The following is a 13,807-nucleotide window of genomic DNA, read 5'->3' on the forward strand; positions in this document are numbered from 1 at the left end:
TTCTCCTTTCCCCCTTTTATTGAAAATAAATTATTCTCATATAATACATCCTGATTACATTTTCCCTGCCCCCTATTCCTCCCTCTTCCTCCCTGCTTCCCCTCCCATCCAGATCTACTCCCTTTTGTCTCTCATTAGAAAAGAAAACGTGCTTTTTTCCTAAGGGATAACAACAAAATAAAATATAATAAGATAAAACAAAAACTGCCACATCAGAGTTGGACAACAAACAAACAAAAAAGAATCAGAGACCCACTTGTTCATACACTCAGGAATCCCCAAAAAAATCACTAAAATGGAGGCCATAATGTGTATGCAGAGGACCTGGGACAGACCTGTGCAGGCCCTGTGTGTGCTGCCTCAGCCTCTGTGAGTTCATGTGAGCTTTGATCATGTTGGTTTAGAGGGCCTTGTTTTCTTGGTGCATCCCCTCTGGCTCCTACACTCTTTCCACCTCCTCTTCTAAGGGGTTCTCTGAGCCCTGAGGGGAGGGATTTGGTGTACACATCCCATTTAGGGCTGAGTGTTCGAAGGTCTTTCACTCTCGAATAATGTCTATCTGTAGGTCTCTGTATTTGTTCTCATCTGCTGCCAAAGGAAGCTTCTCTGGTGGCTGAGCAAGGCACTGATCTATAAGTTTAACAGAATATCATTAGGAGTCATTTCATCACTACATTTTTTTAAGACCAGTAGTATTTGGTTTTACCTTAGGTCCCTGGGCTATCTAGTTTCTGGTTCTTGCTCACCCAAGCAATGTCAGGTATGGGTTCTATCTCGTAGAGCAGGCCTTAAGTCAAATCAGATATTGGTTGGTTACTCCCACAGGCTTTGTGCCACTATTGCCCTAGTATATTTTACAGGTAGATAACATAGATCAAAGGGCTTATGGCTGACTTGGAGTTTATGTTTCTCTTCTAGTAGCATTCGAAGTACCTTCCTGTATCAAAGCTACTAGAATGTAAGAGAGAAAGCTTTATGTAGGCACCAACTTGACTTTTCCATGTTCAATGAGTTGTGTAGGTGTTATCTTCAGCAATGGGGGCTTGCCATCAGTTTGTGAAGAGCAACCTATAGTCTTGGCAACATCCTGAGTTGAACTCCTTTGGCCAACAACTCAATTAGATGTAATCCAATCCCAATACTCAAAGCTTTATTTGGTGACAAGAGATGGCCAGTTGGGACTCTGGCTCTCCATTATTTGGCAATGTCATTTAGATTGCCTTCATAATTAGGTTTCCATACTACCCCTCAAATGGGCCTTAATTTTTGCTGTCTCTCCCCTTGTTTCCCTTCCCCTGTCCCCCTCACCACTTGATCCTCCCATTCCAGTCGCCCACCCCACGATCCATAACTATCTATTCTATTTCCCTTTCCTAGGGACATCAATCACACTTAGTCCCTTACTCCATACCTACACTCCGTGGTTCTATGGTTGTTTCTGGTTTCTGGATATTATGAATAGAGTATCAATGAACATGGTTGAGCAAGTGTCCTTGTGGTAGGATGAAGTGTCCTTTCTTCCTGAGGAACCACCACACTGATTTCTGTAGTGGCTGTACAAGCTGGCCTCTCACCAACACGGATAAGTGTTCCCCTTACTCCATATCCTTGCCAGTATGAGCTGCCACTTGTTTTATTGATCTTAGCCATTCTGACTGGGTTAAGATGAAATCTCAAAGTAGTTTTGATTTGCATTTCCCTGAAGGCTAAGGATGTTGAACATTTCTTTATTTCCAGCCATTTGAGTTTCTTCATTTGAGAATTCTGTTTAATTCTGTACCCCATACTTTAATTGGATTATTTGGGTTTTTTATGTCTAGTTTTTTTAGTTGTTTATATTTTGGATATTAGCCCTCTATCAGATGTGTAGTTGGTAAAGATATTTTCCCATTCTGTAGGCTGCTGCTTTGCCTAAATAACAGTGTCCTTTCCCATACAGAAGCTTCTCAGTTTTATGAGGTCTCATTTATTAATTGTTGATCTTATCTCTGTGCTAAAAGGGGCCTGATCAGAAAGTCTTTTTCTGTGCTAATGAGTTCAAGGCTATTCCTACTTTCTTTTCTTTTTATTTATTTCTTCCTATTTCTTTTTTTCTTTTCTCTCCCCCTCCCCAGAGACAGGATTTCTCTATGTAGCCCCTGGCTGTCCTGGAACTTCTCTATAGATTAGGCTGGCCTCGAACTCAGAAATCCACCTGCCTCTGCCTCTCAAGTGCTGGGATTAAAGGCGTTTGCTACCACTGCCTGGCTCCTGCTTTCTCTTCTATCAGCTTCAGTGTATCTGATTTTATGTTGTAGTCTTTGATCCACTTGGAGTTGAGTTTTGTGCAGGGTGATAAGTATGGATCTATTTGGATTCTTCTACATGCAACCATCCAGTTTGACCAGCAGCATTTGTAAAAGATACTGTCTTTTTTCCAGTTTGTCTGTTTTTTTTTTTTCTGGCTACTTTATCAAAAATCAGGTGTCCATAGATGTGTGGATTTATGTCTAGGCCTTTAATGCAATTCCATTGATCAACATGCTGTTTTTATTATTATAGCTCTATAATACAACTTGGAATCAGGGATAGTGATACCTTCAGCAGTTCTTTTATTATTCAGGATTGTTTTAGCTATCCTGGTTTTTTCTGTTCCCATATTAAGCTGAAAGTTGTTCTTTCAAGATCTATGAAGAATTGTGTTAGAATTTTGATGGGGATTGCATTGAATCTGTAGATTGCTTTTGGTAGAATGACTATTTTTACTGTATTAATCTTACCTATCCATGAGTATGGGAGATCTTTCCATCTTCTGATATTTTCTTCAGTGTCTTTCTTTAATGACTAGAAATTTTTGTCATACCAGTATTTCCCTTGCTTGATTAGAGTTACACCAAGATATTTTATATTATTTGAGGCTATGGTGAAAGGTGTTGATTCCTTGATTTCTTTCTCAGTCTGTTTGTCCTTTGTATATAGGAGGACTATTGATTTTTGTGAGTTAATTTTGTATCCAGACACTTTGCTAAAAGAGTTTATCAGCTGTAGGAGCTTCCCAGTGGAATTTTTAGGATCACTTATGATATCATATCATCTGCAAATAAAGATGTTTTGACTTCTTCCTTTCCTATTTGTATCCCTTGGTCTCTTTTAGTTGTCTTATTGCTCTAGCTAAGACTTCAAGTACTATATTGAATAGATATGGAGAGCGTGGACAACCCTGTCTTATTCCTGATTTGGTGGAATTGCTTTAAGTTTCTCTCCATTCGAGTTGATGTTGTCTCTGGGCCTGCTGTAGGCTGCCTTTGTTGATGTACGCCCTTAGTGTACCTAAGCTCTCCAGGACTTTTATAATCAGGGAGTGTTGGATTTTGTCAAAGGCCTTTTCTGCATCTAATGAAATGATCATGTGGTTTTTGTCTTTGAGTTTGTTTATATGGTGGATTACATTTATCAATTTATGTATGTTTAACTATCCCTGCATCTCTGGGATGAAGCCTACTTGATCATGGTGGGTGATCTTTTTGATGTGTTCTTGGATTTAGTTTGCAAGTATTTCATTGAGAATTTTCACATCTATGTTCATGAGGGAAGCTGGTCTGTAATTTTCTTTCATTGTTGGGCTTATTGTTTTTCTCAAAGAACCAACTGTTTGATTCATTGATTGTTTGTGTTGTTTTTATTTCTGTTTTATTGATTTTGGCCATGAATTTGATTATTTCATGTTGTCTTCTCCTTTGGGATGTGATTTCTTCTTGTTCTAGAGTTTTCAGGTGTGCTGTTAAATTGCTAGTAGGAGATCTCTCCAATTATTTTTTTAATGTAGGCACTTAATGCTATGAACTTGCCTCTTAGAACTGCCTTCATTGTGTCCCGTAATTTTGGGAATGTTGTGTATTGATTTTCATTCGCTTCTAGAAAGTCTCTAGTTGCCTTAGGGTTACTAATGCTGTGATGAAACACCATGGCCCAAGCAACTTGGGGAGGAAGGGTTTATTTGACTTACATTTCCATAGCACTCTTCATCATTGAAGGTAGTCAAGGCAACAACTCAAACAGGGCAGAACCTGGAGGCAGGAGCTGATGCAGAGGCCATGGAGGGGTGCTGCTTACTGGCTTACTCATCATGGCTTGCTCAGCCTGCTTTCTTACAGAACCCAGAACCACTCTCCTAGGGATGCCTCTATCCACAGTGGGCTGAGCCCATCGATCTCTAATTAAGAAAATGTCTTACAGCCAGATCTTATGGAGGCATTTGCTCAATTGAGGTTCTCTCCTTTCAGATGACTTTAGCTGTGTCAGTTGACATAAAACTATCCAGCACATTGATTTTTTCCTAATTTCTGTCTTGATCCATTTTTCATCCAGTAGTGGGTTGTTCAGTTTCCATGAGTTTGCAAACTTTCTGTTGTTGTTGACATCCAGCTTTAATCCATGGGGTCAGATAGGAAGCAGGGTGTTATTTCAATTTTCTCATATCTATTGAGACTTCCTTTGTGTCTGAGTACGTGGTCAATTTTGGAGAAAGTTCCATGAGGTGCTGAGAAGAAGGTACATTCTTTGGTGTTTCAGTGAAATATTCTGTAAATATCTGTTAGGTCCATTTGGTTTATAATGTCAGTTAGCTCCAGCATTTCTCTGTTTAGTTTTTGTCTTGATGACCTGTCTATCAGTGAGAGTGGGGTACTGATGTCTCCCACTGTCAGTGCATGAGAGTCAAGTGCATGTGACTTGAGCTGTAGTAGTGTTTCTTTTATGAACTTGGGTTTCCTTGTGTTTGGTGCACAGATGTTAAGAATTGCAAATGTCATCAGACCACAACCCATAGAACCATGGAGGATATATATATATATATATATATATATAGCATGGAGGTCCCTAGGACGACTGTGGCTTATAATCAATTTCGGTTTTACTCAATTATTGAAAAAAAAATAGCCAAATGAATGGAAACACATGAACTATGAACCAAAGGCTGAGGGGCCCCCAGCTGGATCAGGCCCTCTGAATAGGTGAGACAGTTGATTGGCTTGACCTGTTTGGGAGGCAACTAGGCAGTGGGATCAAGTCCTGTGCTCATTGCATGAGTTGGCTGTTTGAAACCTGGAGCTTATGCAGGGACACTTGGCTCAGTCTGGGAGGAAGGGACTGGACCTGCCTGGACTGAGTCTACCAGGTTGCTTGCAGTCCTCGGGGGAGGATTTGCCCTGGAGGAGGTGGGAATGGGGGGTGGGCTGGGGGTAAGGGGAGGGTGTGGGAGGGGGGAGAATAGGGGAACCCATGGCTGATATGTAGAACTGAATGGTATTGTAAAATAAAATAAAATAAAAAAATAAAAAAATAAAAAAAAACGAATTGCAAATGTCCTCTTGGTGGATTTTTCCTTTGATGAGTATGTAGTGTCCTTCCCTATCTCTTCTGATTAGTTTTGATTGATGTCTATTTTGTCAGATATTAAAATGGCTACAGCCAGCCTATTTCTTAGGTCCATTTGCTTGGAATATCTTTTTCCATCCCTTTATCCTGAGGTGATGTCTACTTTTGATATTAAGGTGTGTTTCTTGAATGCAGCAGAAGGATGGATCCTGTTTTTGCATCCATCCTGTTAGTTTGTGTCTTCGTTTGTTTGTCTCTTGTTTTTGTTTTTGTTTTTCTGAGACAGGGTTGCTCTGTGTAGCCCTGGCTGTCTTGGAACTTGCTATATAGACCAGGCTGGCCTTGAACTCACAGAGATCCACCTGCCTCTGCCTCAGAGTGCTGGGATTAAAGGCATACACCACCACTGCTCAGCTAATCTTCATTCTTTTTATTGGGGTATTGAGGCCATTGATGTTGAGAGATATCTATGACCAAGGATTGTTGATTCCTGTTATGTTGTTGTTGTTTTATGATTATGATTATATGTGTGTGTGTATTTCCCCTCTTCTGATTTGATAGTTGGGATTATTTATTCCTTGGGTTTTCTTGGGTGTAGTTAATCTCTTTAGATTTGAGTTTTCCTTCTAGCATCTTCTGTGGGCTGGATTTATAGACAGAAAGTTCTTAAATTCGGTTTCTTTCATGGAATGTCTTATTTTCTCCAACTATGGTGATTGAAAGTATTGCTGGGTATAGTAGTCTGGCCTGGAATCTGTGGTTTCTTAGAGTCTGTCTGGGCCCTTTTGGCTTTTAGAGTGAGTCTCCATTGAAAAGTTAAGTGTAATTCTAAGGTCTGCCTTTGTATGTGACTTGGTCTTTTTCCTTAAAGCTTTTAATATTTAATATTTCTTTTCTGGTTCAATTCTATTTGGTGTTCAGTATGTTTCTTCTACCTTGATAGGCATGTCCTTTAGGTTAGAGAAATTTTCTTCTATGATTTTAGTTGAGAATATTTTCTGTACCTTTAACCTAGGTTTCTTCTCCTTCTTCTATTCCTGTTCTTAGATTTGGTCCTCTTGTAGTGTCCCGGATTCCCTGGAGGTTTTGTGCTAGGATTTTAGATCTAATGTTTTCTTTCACTGGGGTATGCATTTCTTCTATCGTGTGTTCTATGGCTGAATTCTCTCTTCCATTGCTTGTATTCCGTGGGTGAGCTTACCTCTGTGGCTCCTGTTCAAGTTCCTAAATGTTTCATTTCCAGATTCCCTTCGGATTGGGTTTTCTTTATTGATTCTATTTCCACTTTTGGGTCGTGGATGGTTTTATTTAGTTCCTTCCACTGTGAGTTTGTGTTTTTATAGATGTCTTTAAGGGACTCACTCATTTCCTCTTTAAGGACCGCTGTCATATTCATAAAGGCTGTTTTAGGGTCTTTTTCTTGCGCTTCAGCTGTGTTGGAATATTCAGGGCCTGCTGTGCTAGGGTTGCTGGGCTCTACTAGAGATACCTTGTCCTGTCTTGTATTGTGTTTTTACAGTGATATCTAGGCATCTAGGTTTGGGAAGATTGTCATTCTAGGTGCTGACATCTGGTCTTGATTTCTTGGGTCCATGTGTTGTTTTTTGGTTTCAGTTGCCCTCTCTGGTTCTTAGGTGAGTGTGGTGGCTGTGAGTTGCCTGGTAGGAAATTCTTCTGGGGTCCTGATAGGTGTGGTCACTGAGACTCCAGGTAAAATGTGTTTCTGGGTATTGAAAGCTTTATTGTTTTAGTTATTGGCATGTGACTATATCTGTAAGTGGGTACGTGCACACATGCAGTTGCCTGTGGAGTCCAGAAGAGGGCACTGGGTTTCCTGGACCTGGCGTGAGATTGGTTGTGAACTGTACCACATGGGTCCACGGAACCAAACCTGGGTCCTCGGCAAGAGCAGTAAATGCAGTCAGCCACTGAGTCCTCTCTCCAACTCGTGTTTTATCCTAAAGAGACAACTTAAGAACATTATATCAGATTAAAAGATGGGTTAGGAGGGTAGCTCTGGAGGGCGAAACACTTGCTGCCCAAGAGCGCAGACTCTCCTGAGCAAGCTGGCTAGCAGAACTAGTCTCAACACTGGTGAGTGAGACTCTGCCTCAACATATGAGGAGAGCAATTGAAGACATCCTACTTCAACTTCAGGCCTGTATTCACGTGTGCACAAACGTGCAAGTATACACAAACCACATACACGTGCTCGCTGTACAAACATCTTTTTAAAAAAGATTCTATTTTATTTATGCGTCTGTGTGTATAGGTGTTCTGGAGGCCAAAGTGGTTGTCAGGTCCCCTGAAGCTGGAACTAAAGGTGGTTGTGAGCCACCCAAGGTGGGTGCTGGTATCTGAACTCCAGTTCATTGCAAGAGCACAAAGCACTATTAACCACTGAGCCATCTCTCCAGACCCTGCACACACATTCTTACAAAAAAAAAAAAAAAGGACAAACCATGTGAATGCTTTTTTAATTGTTCTAATGCTCTCCTACCAAGTCTATGCAACCTTTACATGTAGCTTCTATGTTTTGTGAAATTGTACTAATGTAGACAGCTGGCACCATACAAGCATCCTTAAATCCTGAAAACATGGAAGCAGCAATTACTTAGACTCCAGGGAGGGCCACAAAGCAGGTAGGGGGAAAATATGGTGTTTTTTAAACTTCGTTTCCCTTCTCATGTTTTTGTGTATATTTGTATGTGTGTGTGTGTGTGGGGGGTTGCTATGGTGTGTGGCCGGAGGTCAGAGGACAACCACCAGGAATCAGTTCTCTCCTTCCATCATTCAGGCCCTGGAGGTTGAACCCTGGCCTTCAGGCTTGCCTTCCCTCCCGAGCCATCTCACTGGCCTGAAAGACTGTTTCGTTTCAAATTTATTATTACAGTCTTTAGTAGAAAGGCCCATGAGTCAGGTGGTGGTGGCACACACCTTTAATGCCAGCACTCAGAAGGCAGAGGCAGGTGCATCTCTGGGAGTTTGAAGCCAGCCTGGTGGTGGTTTACTGTGGATTCTTGTACGGTGGAATCTGGAACTGCAGTGCACACACCGGCCAGCAGATGTCAGCACGCGCTCTATTTGAGAGTGAAGCATGAGAGCAGAGATCCCGTGTATTTCTGAAGGCCTTGGGGACTTCCTGCTCTTCTGCTCCACAGTTGGCCTCAGCCACACTGCCTCCTGTCTTCCTCAGAAACCGCTGCCTGGGCTTTCTCAGGCGCTCCCCTTTCTTTCTCTGGCAAACTGCTAAGGGCTCACACTTGCTGTATCTTCTGCAGAGAGCCTTCCCGGCTTCTTCCCCAACCAAAGAGGGTCCCAGCTCTCCCACCTGCTTGCACTTGGTTCTCACAGGCATTTACATAATGAGGTAATCAGAAATGAAATGATGGGGGTGGTGATATAATGTCTGCTGGACTCCATGAAACATTTCTTTCTTTTTTGTTTTTTGGGAGTGTCTCACTATGTAGCCTTGAGTTCACAGAGATATGCCTACAAGCCTCTGCCTCTCAAGCGTTAGGATTAAAAGCATGGCATATGCCTCTCTTTTTTAAAAAAGTATTATTTGTGTGTGTGCACATGTGAATTTATGTGCAACCCATGCATGCAGGAGCCTGAAGCCAGAAGATGTCATCCTCTGGCACTGGAGTAATTCGGTTGTGAGCATTAGTGTGAGTTCTGGGAATCAAATATGGGTCCACTGCAAGAGCAGTAAATACTCTTAACCACTGAGCCCTCTCTCCAGCCTTACAAGCCTTTTAAGAGCCGGGCGGCGGCGGCACACGCCTTTAATCCCAGCACTCAGGAGGCAGAGCCAGGCAGATCTCTGTGAGTTCAAGGCCAGCCTGGGCTACCAAGCGAGTTCCAGGAAAGGTGTAAAGCTACATAGGGAAACCCTGTCTCGAAAAAAACAAAAGACAAAAAAAACAAGCCTTTTAAGGTCAGAGACCACGACTGTGGTGGTTTGAATGAAAATGGCCCCCACAGACTCATAGGGAGAGGCACTTTAGGAGGTGTGGCCTTGTTAGAGGAAGTGTGTCACTGGGGGTGGGCTTTGAGTTTTCAGATGCTCAAGACAAGTCCAGTGACTCCCTCTCTCTTCCTGCTGATCCAGATATAAAACTCTGGGCTCCTTCCCCAGCACCATGTCCGCCTGCACGCTGCCATATTTCCCTCCATGATGATAATGGACTGAACCTCTGAAACTGTAAGCCAGCCACAATGAAATGTGTTCCTTTATAAGAGTTGCCGTGGTCACGGTGTCTCTCCAGAGCAATAGAAACCCTGAGTCAATGCTGAGTTCTCCCAGTCATCCTCCTACCTATGGAGGCTTGGTGTACAGCAGGCAATGAAGGAAATACTTGTGAATGTGAAGCATCCCATTAAGTGATGGCTTTTGATACCTGGATGCCAGGCTGCACCCACAAAGTCAGTATTCTCCCCCTTTAATTCGAGTTGTTATTTATTCAATCCCTTCGTTAAGACGTAGCAGAGAAATGTGGGACAGAACTTGTATAAAGCAGTTTTTGGAAACAGGGAAAAGGCCATGGCAAATGTTTTCACTGCTCTCTAGCCGTCTCCCAAAGCACACACATTAACTTCAAGTGAAAGGCTGCCCCGCTAATCCGGCCTGTCGCGGGCATAGCTGTGGATTCAGGAAGGCATCCTCCTTCTTGGCTTCACTATGGTGCTCTGCCTCCTGGGATAATTACTCTTTGAAAGGACAGCCCCCTTCATGTGTACAAACAGCTCTCCCGAGCCGGCAAGATGGCTCAGCGGGTTCCCATGCTTGCTCACAGTCCTGAGTTCTGAGTTCAGCTGGACCCGTGCAGTGGTGGAAGGAGAAAGCCTGCTCCCCAAAGCTGTCTTCTCACCTCCACAAGTGTTTGCACTCTAGTGTGTGTGCACACACAATAAAGAAATGTAACTAAAAACAAACAGCTTTTTAGCCAAGCACGGTGGTGCACACCTTTGATCCCAGCATTCAGGTGGCAGAGGCAGGCAGATTTCTGTGAGTTTGAGCCTAGCCTGGTCTACATGATGAGTTTCAGGATAGCCAGGGCTATGCAGAAAGACCCTGCCTAAGCAGACAAACAAAATCCCAGCTTCTCAAGCACCTAAGATAGATCTGCAGGCCATGCCCCTGCAGTCAGTCCTCAGTCTTCTCTCTGGAAGCCTGGTTCCCGGTCCTCCAGTATTAGCCACTCGACTCACCTGTGGCCAGATGACTGATCCTGAAGCGTCTGTCAGAGCAGAGGACCTTTTTATTGAGAGGGTCTTGCGATGCAGCTCAGGCTGACCTCCGACATGCAGACACCCCCAGCAGTCTCTGCCTACCACATGCTGGGAGGACGGGTGTTTGCAGCCCTGGCCAGCAAGGCTACAATTTTACTAATGAAATCTACAATCACTCACAATTCTTCCTGTTGCCTTAGTCCTGAACAATCATGTAATTTTATAACTGGAAAAGATCTTAAGTTAACATAAGTTTATCAGTTATCCAGAGCAGACCCCGAGCCAATGAGGTCACTTAAATGCTTATGAAAGACTGATTTCTGGGTCTCATCCACAGCGATTCTGCTTCGACAGGCCTTTTGTTCAAAGCTTCCCAGGTGATGCTAGTGTGCAGTTTGTTTTGGAAGGCACCTCAGCACATGACGTCTGAAACTTATGTAACAGTACAGGTGCCGTCTTCTTTATTAGACTTGAACCTCTCCTCTCCTGGGGAGCTTACCACCCAGTGTACCAGTGTATAATCATCCCTCCAACACCCTCTGGGTATGCATGTAGTCTTTGATTTGCAGGTCTATGGCCTCTGGTGCCTATTTACTATTCATAGGATGTGATCAGAAGATCTGCTAGATAGGTCACAGCAAAGATACACTTGCAATAGAGCTTTTCAACAAAGAAACACGAATGTTTAAAATAGACAGGGACTGGGGCTGTAGCTCAGTTTGTCAAGTGCTTGCTTAGGAAGTCCTGAGTTCTATCCCCAGCTCTGCAAAATCAAGGTGCAGTAGCATAAGCCAGCAATCCTAGCACTGGGGTGGGGGAGTGGGGTGGGGGAGAAACGGAGGAATCCGAAGCTCAAGACCATCTCCCATGGTTACACGGTGGGGTTGAGAACAGCCTAGGATACATAAACCAACCTCAAAAACCAGCTCAATGAGTGGAAGATAAAATCTGCTATGGAACTGGGACGGAGCCAACACGAGTGATCACTCTGAGTTTTTATTCTTACCTACTGTACTTCCAAAACTTCTCTCCACTGTCTTTATCATCTTTCTTTGGACTGCCAGCTCCCAAATGACACGGAGACTTTTTATTAATTATGAAAGCTTGGCCTTAGTTTAGGCTTGTTCCCACCTAGCTCTTAGAACTTAAATGAACCCATTTATATAAATCTACATTCTGCCACATGGCTCGTTACCTCTCCTCAGTACCATCTGTCTAACTTCCTCTGAGTCTGGCTGGCGAATCTCCCACACCTCAGATTCTTTCCCAGAGTTCCTATCTCTCCCAGAAGTCCCTCCTAGCCTCTCCTGCCTAGCTATTGGCCATTCAGCTCTTTATTAAACCAATCAGAAGGTACCTTAGGCAGGTGAGGAAGGACAGAGTCACATCTTCACACAGTGAAGATTATCCCAGCAGTCGTCTCTGATCATATATTACTTTTTTCCATGGATTAAATAATTAAAAGCAATGCCACTTGAGTTTCAGTAATAAAGCATCAGAGAAACCTGGGGAAATAGCGAAGTGGATAAGAATGCCTGCTCTGTAATCATGACGACCTGAGTTCAAATCCCCAGTACTCACAGAAAAATCTGGGAACAGCTGCACATGCTGCAACAGAAAACTTGTTCAGTGAAAGATCCCATCTCAAGACAGCAAGACTGAGAGAGAAAGACACCTGACACCGTGCTCTGGTTGGTCTGGGCCTGTGCACCTGCATAATCATGTGCACGTACACCACACCACACAAAGACAAAAGAAAAGCCCCACAGAATCTCACAGTGCTGTGTCATATCTCCCCACTGCTCCAGCACAGTCCCATAAAACCAGGCTCTTGCTTTTATGAAACAGCTGCTAACTGAACAGCATAGTTTTAGTGGTAGGTCAGACAAGTCCTTTCCAAACTGCCACATACACACTCAGTTGTGAATCAACAGATTCTAGCATACTGTTTCTCTTGGTAACAGCCTCAAACAACTCTTCTCTCGGTGAGAAACAAAACAACGAAGGGCCCTGCCTTTCTCAGAACGGAAACTCTGCACTGAAGGTTTTCACTCAGGGTATAAAAGGTCTTCACTTGCCTGCCCATTGGGCCCTGCCCTTGCAGCTGCCCAAGCAGGACTGAGCTCGTTCCTTCCTGGCCATTAGCTCCCTCCTGCCCTTCCCTCCTCACACAGCTTAGATGACTTGAGCTTACCTTAGGTGCTCTGTCTCTGTCCATTCATGTCATCCACTCATCACAGCCTCAATCATGGCTGCATTCATCTCGTCTTCTACAGGTTTGCCTCTGGGTAGCAGTAGAGCAATGCTGGAGGAAAAAGTCCATCTCCAGAGACTGCAAAGTCATGACGGATCTTAACCCCGCCATCAGCATCCTCTGAGAATCCTACCTTCTTAGGGTCATCTGGCTTTCATGCTTCTGCACTTCCATTTTTTTTTAAAGATTTATTCATTTACATATGCACGTATGTATGTGCAACATATTCATGCTTGGTGCCTGCAGAGGTCAAAAGAGTGCATCAGTTACCCTGACCTGGAGTTACAGATGGTTGGGAACCACCACATGTATGCTGGGAATTGAACCCAAGTCCTCTGCAAGAGTAACAAGTGCTCTAAACTCCTGAATCATCTCCCTAGCCCTGCTCACTCCCCATCCCCTCATTCCTTTATTCAGCAAATACCGAGTGCCTGTTGGCTGCCAGTAGATCTAGGTCCTGGGATACAGTAGTGAACACAGTAGACAGAAACTCCTGCTCTCATAGAGCATGTTTTTAGTGAGGGGAGACAAACAATTAGCAAGAAAAATTGTACTCAATGATAGTGATAAAGATAAAGCAGGGAAGGGGGAAGATGGAGTATACAGCAGAGACTAATTTAAGATTTAGTTCATGTGGATCTGAGTGTATGTTTATGCACCATCTTCACACAGGTACCAGTGGAGGCCAGAAGAGGGTGCTAGGTATTCTGGAACTGGAGTTAATAGCCTGTTGTGAGCCACCTGACCTGAATGCCAGACACCAAACCCAGAGCCTCTGCAAGGAGCAAGTGCTTTAAACTGATGAGTTATCTCTCCAGCAGCACTACTACCACCCCAGCTGTAATTTTTAATTGTTAAAGTGTAACATTTAGAGTAATGCACAGACGTGTGAAGACTTGGGTCTTTGCAAACTGAAATACCCTGTCGTCTACAAAGAGTTAATAATGCTTCACTGAGAAAGCC

The sequence above is a fragment of the Peromyscus maniculatus genome, chromosome 2, assembly GCF_049852395.1.
Source record: "Peromyscus maniculatus bairdii isolate BWxNUB_F1_BW_parent chromosome 2, HU_Pman_BW_mat_3.1, whole genome shotgun sequence".
In the NCBI taxonomy this organism is placed as follows: Eukaryota; Metazoa; Chordata; class Mammalia; order Rodentia; family Cricetidae; genus Peromyscus; species Peromyscus maniculatus.